Source organism: Perca fluviatilis, chromosome 20 (genome assembly GCF_010015445.1).
Source record: "Perca fluviatilis chromosome 20, GENO_Pfluv_1.0, whole genome shotgun sequence".
Taxonomy (NCBI): Eukaryota; Metazoa; Chordata; class Actinopteri; order Perciformes; family Percidae; genus Perca; species Perca fluviatilis.
Window position 1 is genome coordinate 28,149,376 of NC_053131.1, and position 12,114 is coordinate 28,161,489.

A 12,114-nucleotide genomic window follows, 5' to 3' on the forward strand; every position below is an offset into this window, starting at 1 on the left:
GTGTGTGTGTGTGTGAGCTTACTGTGTACTGACCTTGAATTCCTACTGCGGGCAAAAACAATCCCAAGTCTTTCCCTTCCTCCCACGGTGACGTCTCGGTGTGAGCTGAGGAAGAAGTTCTCCAACCAACTCATCCGTTCACTCTTTCACCTGCAGGAAAACAGTGAGGAGAGGCAGAGAGCAGGGATATGAGAAATGGCACCGATCTCAGACGTGTGTGTGTGTGTGGCATCTAATCCTTTTTATTTTAGAGAAGACAGAACACAGGGGACTGCCCAAATCCTGACTGGGGTCTCTCAGGGTAGCAGTATTTTGAAGGAATTGTTTAGATGCATAAGAAAATCGACATAACAACAAGTTGTTTTCTACCCATTTTGTTGTGATTATTGTGACTACGAATTTCTGCATTTGCTGTGGCTTTTTCTGAAAACGGAAAATCCTGAAGCCATAATGCCATGCAGGAGGGATTTTAATTCAGTGGGGCTCAGAAAAAACTTTTATAAATTGGGTTACTAAATCAGAGAGGGTGCAAGCTATTGCATATAATGCAATAGTTGGTTGAACACACAGAAATGTAAAATGGCAAGCTGTGGTTTTAATGGGTTTCACATGCTGTAACTATTTCTATATGTGTACACATTTTATAAAGATTAATTATCAAGCTTTAGAGGTTCTAGTAAATGTATTTTGAACTCAAGGCTAACTGTTTCAAGTTTTTATGCTAAGCTAGGCTAAATGCTGTCCAGCTCCAACTCGGGAGCGATAAAGCAGAATGCATATTTCCCAAAACTATTCCTCTATTCTGTGGTCAATTTGGCAACCTCCTTGTTTTTTTGTTTTTTTTAGGTTTTCTGTTGAAATGATAGACATTTACAGTGGATGGTTTGACAAAACTCGTCAATCAGTATCTAGTATACAGTAGTATAGTTTGTCTGTGAGAGCTCGACTAACAGTTTTGATCTGGAACTTTTATGACTGGGACAACAGCCATTTATAAAAAGTGCATTTGAAAAAGAAATAATGAAAACAGAATCATCTCAAAAGCTCAGGTTTCAATGCATTTTTCAAGTACTAAAGGCTTTTTTTCAGCCACAAACCTTTTATCCTGCTATCAGTGACAAGCATGGTGCTTGTGCCGGAATCTTATTGGCTGGCAGTGGCATTTTCTTCTCTCATTTTAATTTATCTTGTGTGCCAATGACCAAACCAACATCTGAAACAGGTTAAATCTATAATATGTACATTGGGATGAGCCAATTTTCTAGTGTTACACCACCAGTTTGTTAGTTTAATATAACAGGTGTATTTTCAAGTGCACCTCCAATCATCTAAGGAGGCTCCTCTAACCTTGGCCCTGCTGTTGCTCGCCAGCATGCTGCTCTGCAGTTCACGATATAAGGTTGCGACATCGTAGAGCCTTGGGTCAACATGATAATTGGGGGCGCCTCTTTGTGTCACGCTGACTTTGCAAATCACTTCAACGTGTTTTTTGGGGAAGGTGCCTGCAGCGTACATCACTCAGCCACCAGCCAGCTTCACTTGGAGCTAAGTGCTGTGCCAATTATTGCATGACACCGCCATCCATATCTGTTCTCAGGGAACTTCATAATTTATGACACATCCTCGTTTCTGCCTCCAGGGACCTGAATGCTATTATCGTGCTGAAGTGAAATCTGATTGGGCAGCTGCTATCTCACTTGCTTCTTTGAAGTCATTTCTTCCAAGTGCCCCTCTATAGTCGCTATAATGTAGCCAGATCAACAGCCGCTATCCTTCTCTCAAACTGGCAACTGTAAAGCATTGGCTGAGAATAACTGCTTTAGAGTGTTAGTGTTAGCGCTGAGATATTTGACACCATATGTGTTTGTGGACTGAAAGTCATTACCCCCTCCCCCCCCCATCATCCTCTCTATTTTGTATTCCATGTTGCACTGAATATCCCCCAAAATAGGATAGAAACATAAGCTGCCTCCATGCTTTGAGCTCACTCCAAATATACACAATCTATGAAAGTGGCGTGCAGGGGCGGTTCTACATTGACTTACACCCAGGGCGAGAGCCCCTTCGAGCCCCCCCCTCAACAACAAAAGTGAAAGAGAAAACATTTCTCAATTGCACAAATCCTTCATTAGAGTATTTGAAAAACACACTTGATTTAACTATTATTACAACTATTATTATTTAACTATTGCCATTACAATAGGAAACACACTTTTTAAGGTGCACACTCTCCACCTCCAACACTGCCAAAAGACAATGAACACAATTCTGCACAAAAAAAAAAAAAAAAAAATTAAAAAAAAAAAAAATAAATATAAACTATATACATAAATGTACCAACAATATATACAATCATAAAAATTTAACAAGAGCAGAGAGCAACAATAATATAAAATATTAAGAATAATATACAAATAAAACATATACATATTATAAATAGCACAAATCCTTCATCACACAAATGTGAAGACACATTAAAGAGAATTAATTATTACACTATAGCACTAAGAACAGAAAACACAAACTAAAACTAAAACCTGACCTTTCTGGCCTTCCTTGATGCAAAATCATCAATGATGTCATCGTATGAAATCTGCTCCCCTATTGAGTGATTGATATTGATGACGGCGAGGCCAGTGATCCTTGGGACATGGTGACCTCAGGTATGACTTGATCAACTTTAGTTTGGAAAAGCTCCTCTGTCTTCGAGCCACAGTGACTGACAGGGACGGACTGGGACCAAAAATCGCACCTGGCATTTTGGCCCAGACCGGCCCACCACATAAGATCACAAATACCACCCGTCCTTGCTCTCCCCTGAGTATGTATAGAAACTCCTACTCCTTAAACGCCCTGTAATGAGTAAGCAAGAATCAGTGAGAGTTGACATATTAAATACTTAAAAAAAGTGCAATTTATGAATACAATAAAACGGTATACTCCTCATGAAGCATAAATATATATATATATATATATATATATATATATATATATATATATATATTTTATTTTTTTTTTTTTTATTTATCATTTCAAGAGGCCCTGTGCTTTAATTTCTTTAATTTGAAGAGGTCTATCATGAGTTTGTGTCTGCCTAAGCAGATAGAAAAGATACAATTCTCGTTAAGAACGTTTGCATGATGTGCAACGTTTATATAGGCTACTAATGCAATTATTAAGTAAAGCATGCCTACACCTTTTATTGTTGTAGTGCTATCATCAACAGTTTGTCCACCACTCAGTTTTTGACTCAGTTTTATCAAGTGGCAAAGTGTTTTAAGGGGAGTTGTGCTTACCGTGGGTTCTACCCTCACTCCCTCATCTCTGTCCCTCTCCTCCTGAGTCTACTCCTCACTGCCACTGCCGCCGACACCACCACCACTATCATCAGCCACGGGAGCTGATGAAGGTCCTGCTACTGCCGAAAACATGTCTTTTTGCTTTTTTCTTTCAAGTGAGCCGCTTGGGTAACTTTGTTTCATTTTCGCGTTTAGACCATTGACATAAAAGAAAGGTTTAGACTCATCTTGCTCTGTCTCTGTGTACTTCCCAGTTCTCCTGTCACCGTGTGTTTATCTTTCCCGCCCGCACCGTTACGGACTAGTCCATTTCATTGTGAAAGTAGGGGGTGCAAGTTCTCGTTCCGCCCCCCATGTGACATGAAAAAATGCCGCCCCGGGTGGCTGCCGGTTATGGTACGCCCATGCCAAAAACCGCCACTGGTGGCGTGTATACATTTAACATGTATTTCAGTCCTTCCAGAAAAACGCAGAGTTTTTTGTGATTGTTGCGGGCAAAAATCCTTGATTAAGCGGCACCGTTCTTAAAAAATGCGATGGAATATGCGGGATATTCATGCAATTTTATGCAATGAAATTGTGGGAACTTGCAAAAATTGCGGGAACTTGCAAAAACTGCGGTTTGATGAAAAAGAGAAGAAAAAGTGATTCCCCCAACACCCTGCTTTTTTTAAACTTAATTTCCAAAAATAGTTTACAGATATTCAGTCATTGCAATAACTAAACAAATAAGATACATCAATATATACAAATAATATACGGTAATATTAAAGTAAAAATAAAAGTAATAGTCAAAACAGAGGGAAATAAAAGATACAAAAGAGACAGACTTTTAAAAATCGTTAATAATATAGACAGCAGGAGCACTTAAACAAAGACATTTGAGTAGACAGATATAAAAATAGGTTTCTTATTGGATACCAACTTAAGAGACTCAAAGTACATGTCAAATTCAACACCTGCTTTCGATGATGTTCACGTCGCGTAATTACGTCACTTCATAACGTTCCCATGGCAACAGGGGAAAATGGCTGCTCTTGTGTGAAGTACACGCAACATTTTTTTCAACTTTCTGCTAAGATATATGTGACTTTTTTGCAACGAAAATGCGGGGATTATGAAATCCTGCAAGCACCGCATATTTTGCGCGGAAATCGGCAATTTATGTGGCGAAAGTGCGGCATATTTGAAAAAATGCGGCCCCCGCATGAATATGCGGACTTTGGCTGATTATGCGATCGCATAATCGCGTTTTTCTGGAGGGACTGGTATTTGATGAATGCCGTATCATTCAATGGAGAAATGGCAATAACATTAAAAAGACATTAAGAAGTCATACAGGCCATTAACCTATTTTAACCTTAAACATCTTAACTTTAGCTTGATTATACCTAAAAAAAACTTTCATGATTAGCTTGAATTTTCAACCTTCAACCTCAAACTTAACCTTAGCTTCTTCCTAAAATCTCGAATATAAGCTTAACTTTTTCAACCTAAAACATTTATTAGCATGACTTTTCAACCTATAACTTATTATAAGCCACATTGTTTAACTGATACTTTTATTATTAGCTTTGACTGTTACGATGACTTAATGTTAGCCTCTTCTCTTTCAAACTGGGTGTGCTTAAATTCATCTAGATAATGCAAATTAAAAAATACCGTATGTGTCATTTTGCCTTTCCAGCTTCGTCAGCTACCACAGTCTGAAACGTTAACAAGGAATGTTACATGATTCAATTCATCATTGATTAACATGTGAGTCAGCAATTAGTGAGAATGGAATGAATCATATTGGCAAGCACTCAAATATGCCATTCATTGACTCTATCTTGTAGCTTTTTTATGGAGCTTTCTCAGTGGTAGCTTTTATGTCCCTTCTCAGACTGAATAACAGTTTGAGTGGTGTCAGCAAAGAACGTCATTACGCATCCTATCTTTGAATAGCGCAGCGGAAAGATAATAACCCTAGCGTCCCTAATGCTGAGAGACAGAGTTTTGTTTATATATGTTTCTAGCTGTCCTAATAAATGAAGAGAGGCTGCTCTGCCTAAGAGGTTTAAATGTTTGGTATGAATTGGTTGCTCTATTTTTTTCTTTCCTTGTTTATTGCTATTTTTGTTCATATTGTGTTTGATTATTGCGGATTGATTTACAGCTGAACATGGTTTGTATCTGTTCAGAACAGCCATGTGACTATGTGCCTTCTCACCATGTGACTACTGACCAAATGCAAACATTTTATACTTGCCCTGATGAAGGCCTCAATGGCTGAAACGTGTTGCATTGTTTTAATGATTTAGCCAAGCAATTTAACAAAGGCTTTTGAAACTTTACCCTCCTGAGTGCCTCAGTGTCCTTACACCTTTGTACACTTGGATCCCAAAGCTGAAGACTACCGGAGGGACACACTTTTTACACACCCGAGCAGCTTTCCGTGCAGCCTGCATTGTGACTGAAAGATAATAACGTTGCATTTTGCTACCAGATGACCTTGTGTAAGTGTTTAATCCACCGAATTGAATCTAAGACTTTTGACTGTGTTGTGTCACACGACTAGGATGTCAAGCTGCGATGAATGGCTGGTTAGTTTTGTGGTACACTTGGGTTAGGGTTAGCCTTGGTGGGGTAACAAAAAAGCCAGGTGGTGGCTGCAATTTGGTTTGTAGCACAAGTACCTGAGAAATCAAACTGACAATCCTAAGCTTGTGTGTTGAGAACTTAACTTGTGCTTTTCTCTGCACCTGCCTTTAGTTATTACCTCGGCCAATTGTACTTCACTTTCACAGTCAACTCACTTGTCAAACCCAGTCCATTAACTTCACAGTAACACTTCAATTGCAGACCGAAGTCGTTTTCAATTTTTTTACTACTTTGACTTTATACTTGGCTCATAATGCATCCCTTTTGATGCAAGATGATAGCCTCAAAGGTTGGAAAAAAAAAACAGTTAACCGCATGGTGACTGAACATGATTTCAACTCTAAACCTTCCTCTGAATCCTTGTATGAACTTCTGAAACCAAGCGAGAAAAAAATTCATCTGAGGCGGTTTTGATTTCTCAAGAGTTTTATGTTACACAGGCTGTCTTCTTTTTTTTTTTTTTTTTTTTTAAATCGGGGACTTAAAATGAATTCGCCCCCAAGATGTCTGCTGGGAACCCGCAGTGGCGAATAAACACATCAGCTTGAGTCCATCCCCCTCTCCCTGTCTCATATTTTCCAGTCTATTGCCTGTCATTCCACTGCCTCATTTACGCCTCTCTCACCTCTTTGCATGAGACAGTTCTGCAACTCCATTAGCAAAAAGGCAGGCTGAGAAATCTGCAGGATTGCACCAACTCTCAGGGACTTGCCACTTACTCTCAAAGTGATGCTATAATTCCTTCCTCCCCTACCCCTGTGAGATACTAGTTAACTTTTAGTAAAAAAAAAACTTTGCTGTCCGATGCGGTCAAATTTACTTGTCAAACTTGGTCACTTTCACTTCAGAACAACTCAGGAAGTTAGTCTGTTTGGAAGACTTATCCGTTGGAGAACACAGATAACTAAATCTGCATTGAATATTATTTAGAATAACTCACCATTAAGCCTTAGACCTCACTTCTGAGATAATGCTGGTAATACCAGGTTCAGTATGCTTGAAACAAACTAGGTCGTACAACATGTTGCTGTTAAGACAATCGTTTGATGTATGCTGGCATAATTACCCAGTGCTAAATGTTAGCAGTTTGCATCAGACAAATAGATATGTTAAAATAGGTAAGTCTTATCTTTGCTATGAACATCTAGCCTGTGCTGGAAGTATATGTAGTCCACTTCAGCTCCATCCATAATGACAGAGAATTTGATTTGCTGAAAGATGTTGTAAACAGTTAAACCAGATTAGCTAACATTTGTTTTACCTGTCTTGTTGCTAATAATCCCTCATTTTATAAGAAATACTACGAGTCGCACAACTACAGCAAATGTGGTAGGTCGAAGTCGAACGAGGTAATCAGTCCTGAAACTGTGATGGATATCTTGAACAAACAGTGTGGGGAAACATGTACTGTTGGCCTTCGTTTTCATTTTCAAAGTGTTCAGCAAGTTACTAGCATTGTCACTCACGGTCGAGGAATTTTAGGGTCGGGTTAAGTTTGAAAATGGCTAGTTTGTGATGTCCAGATGAAGCTTCATGAACCATTAGTTGTAGTTGTTGACCCAACTAGGGCTGTCCTCGACTAAAGAAATTCTTAGTCGACTAACACTTCAACAATTTTTTCGACTAATCGATTAGTTGATTTAATTGACAGAGCTGTGCGCTTTGAGAGGTGGTTAAGACTAGAAAAGCACAATATAAATGTAGTTAATTAACCATCTGTAAAACTGAGTTTCTCCACAATTAATCCTGCAAAAGCACCACTTTAAATCTTGTGTTTACCATAAATGTGTTCATAAGTTTCTTGGAAATGAGTAATTAAGCACGAATAAGCATAAAAAATGACTTCTCAACTAAAGAAATCTTAGTCGACTAAGACCAAAACGACCGATTAGTCAACTAATCGACTAAGATGGAGCAGCCCTAGACCCAACTGGCGGCCTTGGTTTAATGAACAAGGTTCAAGGAATGGGAATTCAGTGTGCTTTAAACCCTTTCTTGAAAAGAGAGAGCCAATCTATTGGGCTCAGAAAATAAAGGAAATGCTTCACGAAGCTTCATTTGTACATCATTACTAGTTTGTACATGTGTTGTCTGACCTCATTGAAAGGTGTGCATAGCTGTTCCAAACAGCTACACTGGAAAGCCTGGTAAAAAGCCAGGCGTCACTGAGAGAAGGAAGATGCAGTATCAATTAAATATGGCAATAATGGCACACCCTTTCAGACAGTCTCCCTGGAAGACATTCATGGTGTCACACTTTGATGTTCATGTAGAAAGTGACAGAAATAGTTGTGTAAAGAATGAAAAAAAGAGCTCTACTCAGCTGGCCAATCGGATTCGGAAATTAAAACTTATTCATCCATCTGACAAGCAGTTCTAGATTATTTTTTTTATTTTATTTTGTTGTGGCATTTTTAGGCCTTTATTTGACAGGACAGCTGAAGACATGAAAGGGGAGAGAAGGGGGAACGACATGCAGCAAAGGGCTGCAGGTCGGAGTCAAACCCGGGCCCGCTGAGTCGAGGAGCAAACCTCTATATATGGGCGCCCGCTCTACCAACAGATCTATCTGGGCGCCCGCTGACAAGCAGTTCTGACGTATACCGTATACTCGTGAGTATACGGGCAGATTTATTCTTTAACTACTTTAAATATTAGCATGGTTCATGTCTTTTCATGGACAAATGGATAACTTGGTGTTTTCTTTGCTAATGAATGAATGCAATAATAATATATCCAGTCTGTCCTGTTAGTCCATATATAGCCAACTGAAGCACCCATTTCAACAGTGATTTTGATATTCTGCTGAGAGATCCTGTCCAACAGTGTCTATATATACCAATATGCAGTCCTCAACAGCAAACCCTCAGCCCTGTCAAGCTTTGCCAGTGAACACTGGCCATTAAGCTCCTTCTCACATCTGCCTGCACATTTTCTTTCCTGACAATATTGCAGAATAGGAATTGTATGTATGGTTATAATAATGTGGCAATAGCTTATTTTGAGCAGCTGGGAGGCACATGGGAACATTTCCGTGTGGGCTTAGGGGCCATAGCAGCTATCCACTTTTAGAAATGATACTCCACTAAATGACATATTACACTGATGGTAATATAGAAACAAGTTATTAGGTGAAATAAAAACTCGTTCCTTGTGATAATAGGGTCTTTAAAGACATTTTTACACACACACGTCTCATTCAGCCCTCGAGTGTAAAGAAACTTCCCAGCCACACTTTGCGTTCCCCCACCATCCACTGATGTCAAAATACATCTGTGAATGGACTGAAGCCAACTGTTACAGTGAGCCTCAGCTACAGAGAACATTGGCAGAGACATGACAACCACATGACTGGATACAACAATTTGTGAATGAGTCACTCTCAAAAACTTGGTAGTTACTTTGCTGGTTGGTGGTTACTACTTACCTTAGATTTCCATTGCCAATGACAGCCTTTTCTGTAACTGTTGTGCATACGACAATACATAACTTGAAACTAAAGGTCCCATATTATGCTGATTTTCAGGTTCATACTTACATACATATTTTGGGTTTCTACTAGAACATGTTTACATGCACACACACAAAACACATTATTTCTCTCATACTGTCTGTCTGATTTTACCTGTATTCACTCTGAAACACTCTGTTTTAGCGCATGTCTCTTTAAGCCCCCCTCCCAAATAAGCACAAGTCTGCTCTGATTGATCAGGATTTCAGGGTCTTCCGCATTTGCGCTCTTGGCGTCTCTGCACCGTCATTGCAGCCGGGGAATGACCGTAACGGCAGAATAGCGGCACTTTCTACCTATACTGTATATTATGGCTATGACATCACAACCATACAGAAGTCCTGTTTAAAGGCACTGTTTATGGATAAAGGCTGGGTGCATTTCTCCAAGGATTGAGCATTTTGATACTTTAACAGTATTTATATAGCACCTAAACCTGCTTCATAATAATAATAAAAAAGACATCTGTCAAATCTTCAAAAAAAAAGAAAAAAATTTCTCATCTGAAAAAAGAATTTATATCTGAGTCCATGACAATCCAAAAAAGCTCCTTTTATCTTCTGGGTTTTTGGCTGAAATAAATACACCTACTTATGGATTTACAGTGTTCCTGGACAATTCATGATTAAAGGTATGTTTCCCAAACTGCTGCTACAGAGGCTTTAATACTTGTCTACACAGCCAGCCATGCACATTGATAATGATTCATGCCAAGGTTAATGTGATTTCCATGTTCTGCTTGTCAGCGTTTCCCGAGAAAAAAGCCTGTGGACTCATTTAGATCATGCACACCACAGATCTGTGGAAAGTGTGTGTGAGTGTACAGACAGAACACAACAGGGCTGCAAGCGTTTACTGATGAGTAAGTCTACACTGAGATTTTGGCAGATCAAGTGCAAAGCTAAAGGCCATAGTGAACTTGATTTCCAACCCATGTTTTAGGAGCCAATAGCCAAGTCTTTGCTCATGGAGCTACTGTCAAGCAAGCTGTGTACTTGAGAACTACTACATTTACTAACTCCACAGATGCCCTCTTGGGTCATGGCTGAAACTCTTCTCACAGTCAAGGACCATGCCGCCACTCATCTATCTCTCACTCTGTAACTCAATCTAAAGCATGAACATCTTGTGATTGCTGAACACGATCCAATCAGCTTGTTTTTCTTCTCTTATGTAATGATTGGAATGCCACTCAGCTCATGCCATGAAGTTGCATGTCCTTCAGCAAGATGAAAAACATGGGGTGACACAACAATAACTAAAGTGCTGTGTGTGTGTGTGTGTGTGTGTGTGTGTGTGTGTGTGTGTGTGTGTGTGTGTGTGTGTGTGTGTGGTGTGTGTGTGTGCTCCGGCAGTTACTCACAAACCTGCAATGAAGTGTCAAGCCACAGGGAACTCTAACCTCTCTGTCCCACTGTCCCAGTGCACAGTCAGACAATGCACAGAGGAAACAGCATGAGAATAATGAGGAGGGAAGGAGAGAAAACAGGGTTTTTTTTCCGATTTGATCACGAGCTGAGGTCAAAGAATTCATTTAAATGGCTTCGCTGCACAGCTCACACAAGAACAGACAATCCTGCAGATACATGCACACACAAATACAAACACACATATACCCCGCTGCTGCTGGCTGCTAATGAGTAGCAGTCTGTGCCTGACAGTTGTTATTTTTTTGTCATTTTCATCCATAGGGCTCATTAAATGACAATGTAACACATCCCTTTTACGGTCAGTCTATCCAATAAGCATATTGTACACGACAAAATCAAGGAACAACACACCACCTACAACATGCAAAAAAGAACAGGTGTGATAATGAAGCTCTCTCAATGTGTGCAGTTAAATCCGACATTCATCCAACAGAGGGGAACGCCTTGTAGTGTAGAGTGTAAATCCAGTCTTAACCCTTGTAATGTCAGCTTGATACTGTTTATCTATAATAATATAATATCTTAACATCTTAACAACTGGAATTTTTAAAGAGCAAAACTACACTTTATTACTGGACATTATATTTGTAGCTCTGGCCATCAGTTATTGCTGAGATCTGGGAACGCATCATCATCACTTAAAATAGGTTCATAAGGGCAAGAAACACAAGGTTAGACAGCCATACAGGTTGTGAACATGGTATCTTAGCCAGATTAGCTAAGATACCATGTTCACCTGCACTGTTGCTAATAATGTCACGTAGTGTTGGTGCAGGTTTGGACCCAAAAGCAGGCAGGACAGCAAGCGGTAGGACACAGAAACGTAATCGCAAACTAATTTATTCTTTAAACAAGGAAACAAACTGGAGAACTAAGATAGAACATGCGGAGTAACACAGGATTGACGACAAACAAGAACTCAAAGAACAGACAAGTAAAAATATACCCATGGAGCTAAACACATGAAGCTAATCACAAGACAAGTCACAGCTGGAGTAAGCAGGGAAAAGGACTAAAGAGGGGAACGCTGATAGGGTAACAAGACAACGAGGACTAGCAACACAAGGCAGGCTAACGAAGCTAGACACAAAACAGGGGCATGTTCAATCTCAAAATGGTGTGCACCGTTTTGCTACGGTTTCCGTATTGAATGACATGTTTCCTCTCCATGGTGTGAAACGGTGTGCAAAGGCTTTGAGGTATGTTTACTCTCGTTTGATGGGTGTGTCTC

The 12,114-nt window shown here is 39.7% G+C and overlaps 1 protein-coding gene across 2 annotated transcripts in view; it reads right to left on the minus strand.

The window, feature by feature from the left end:
• LOC120549715 (leucine-rich repeat and fibronectin type-III domain-containing protein 2) overlaps positions 1 to 12,114 on the minus strand; it is a 157,361-nt gene that overhangs the window by 102,288 nt on the left and 42,959 nt on the right. For both annotated transcript variants that reach the window (XM_039786813.1, XM_039786812.1), the window contains exon 2: positions 34 to 150. The gene's annotated coding sequence lies outside the window, so the exon portion shown is untranslated. The remainder of the gene's footprint in view (positions 1 to 33; positions 151 to 12,114) is intronic.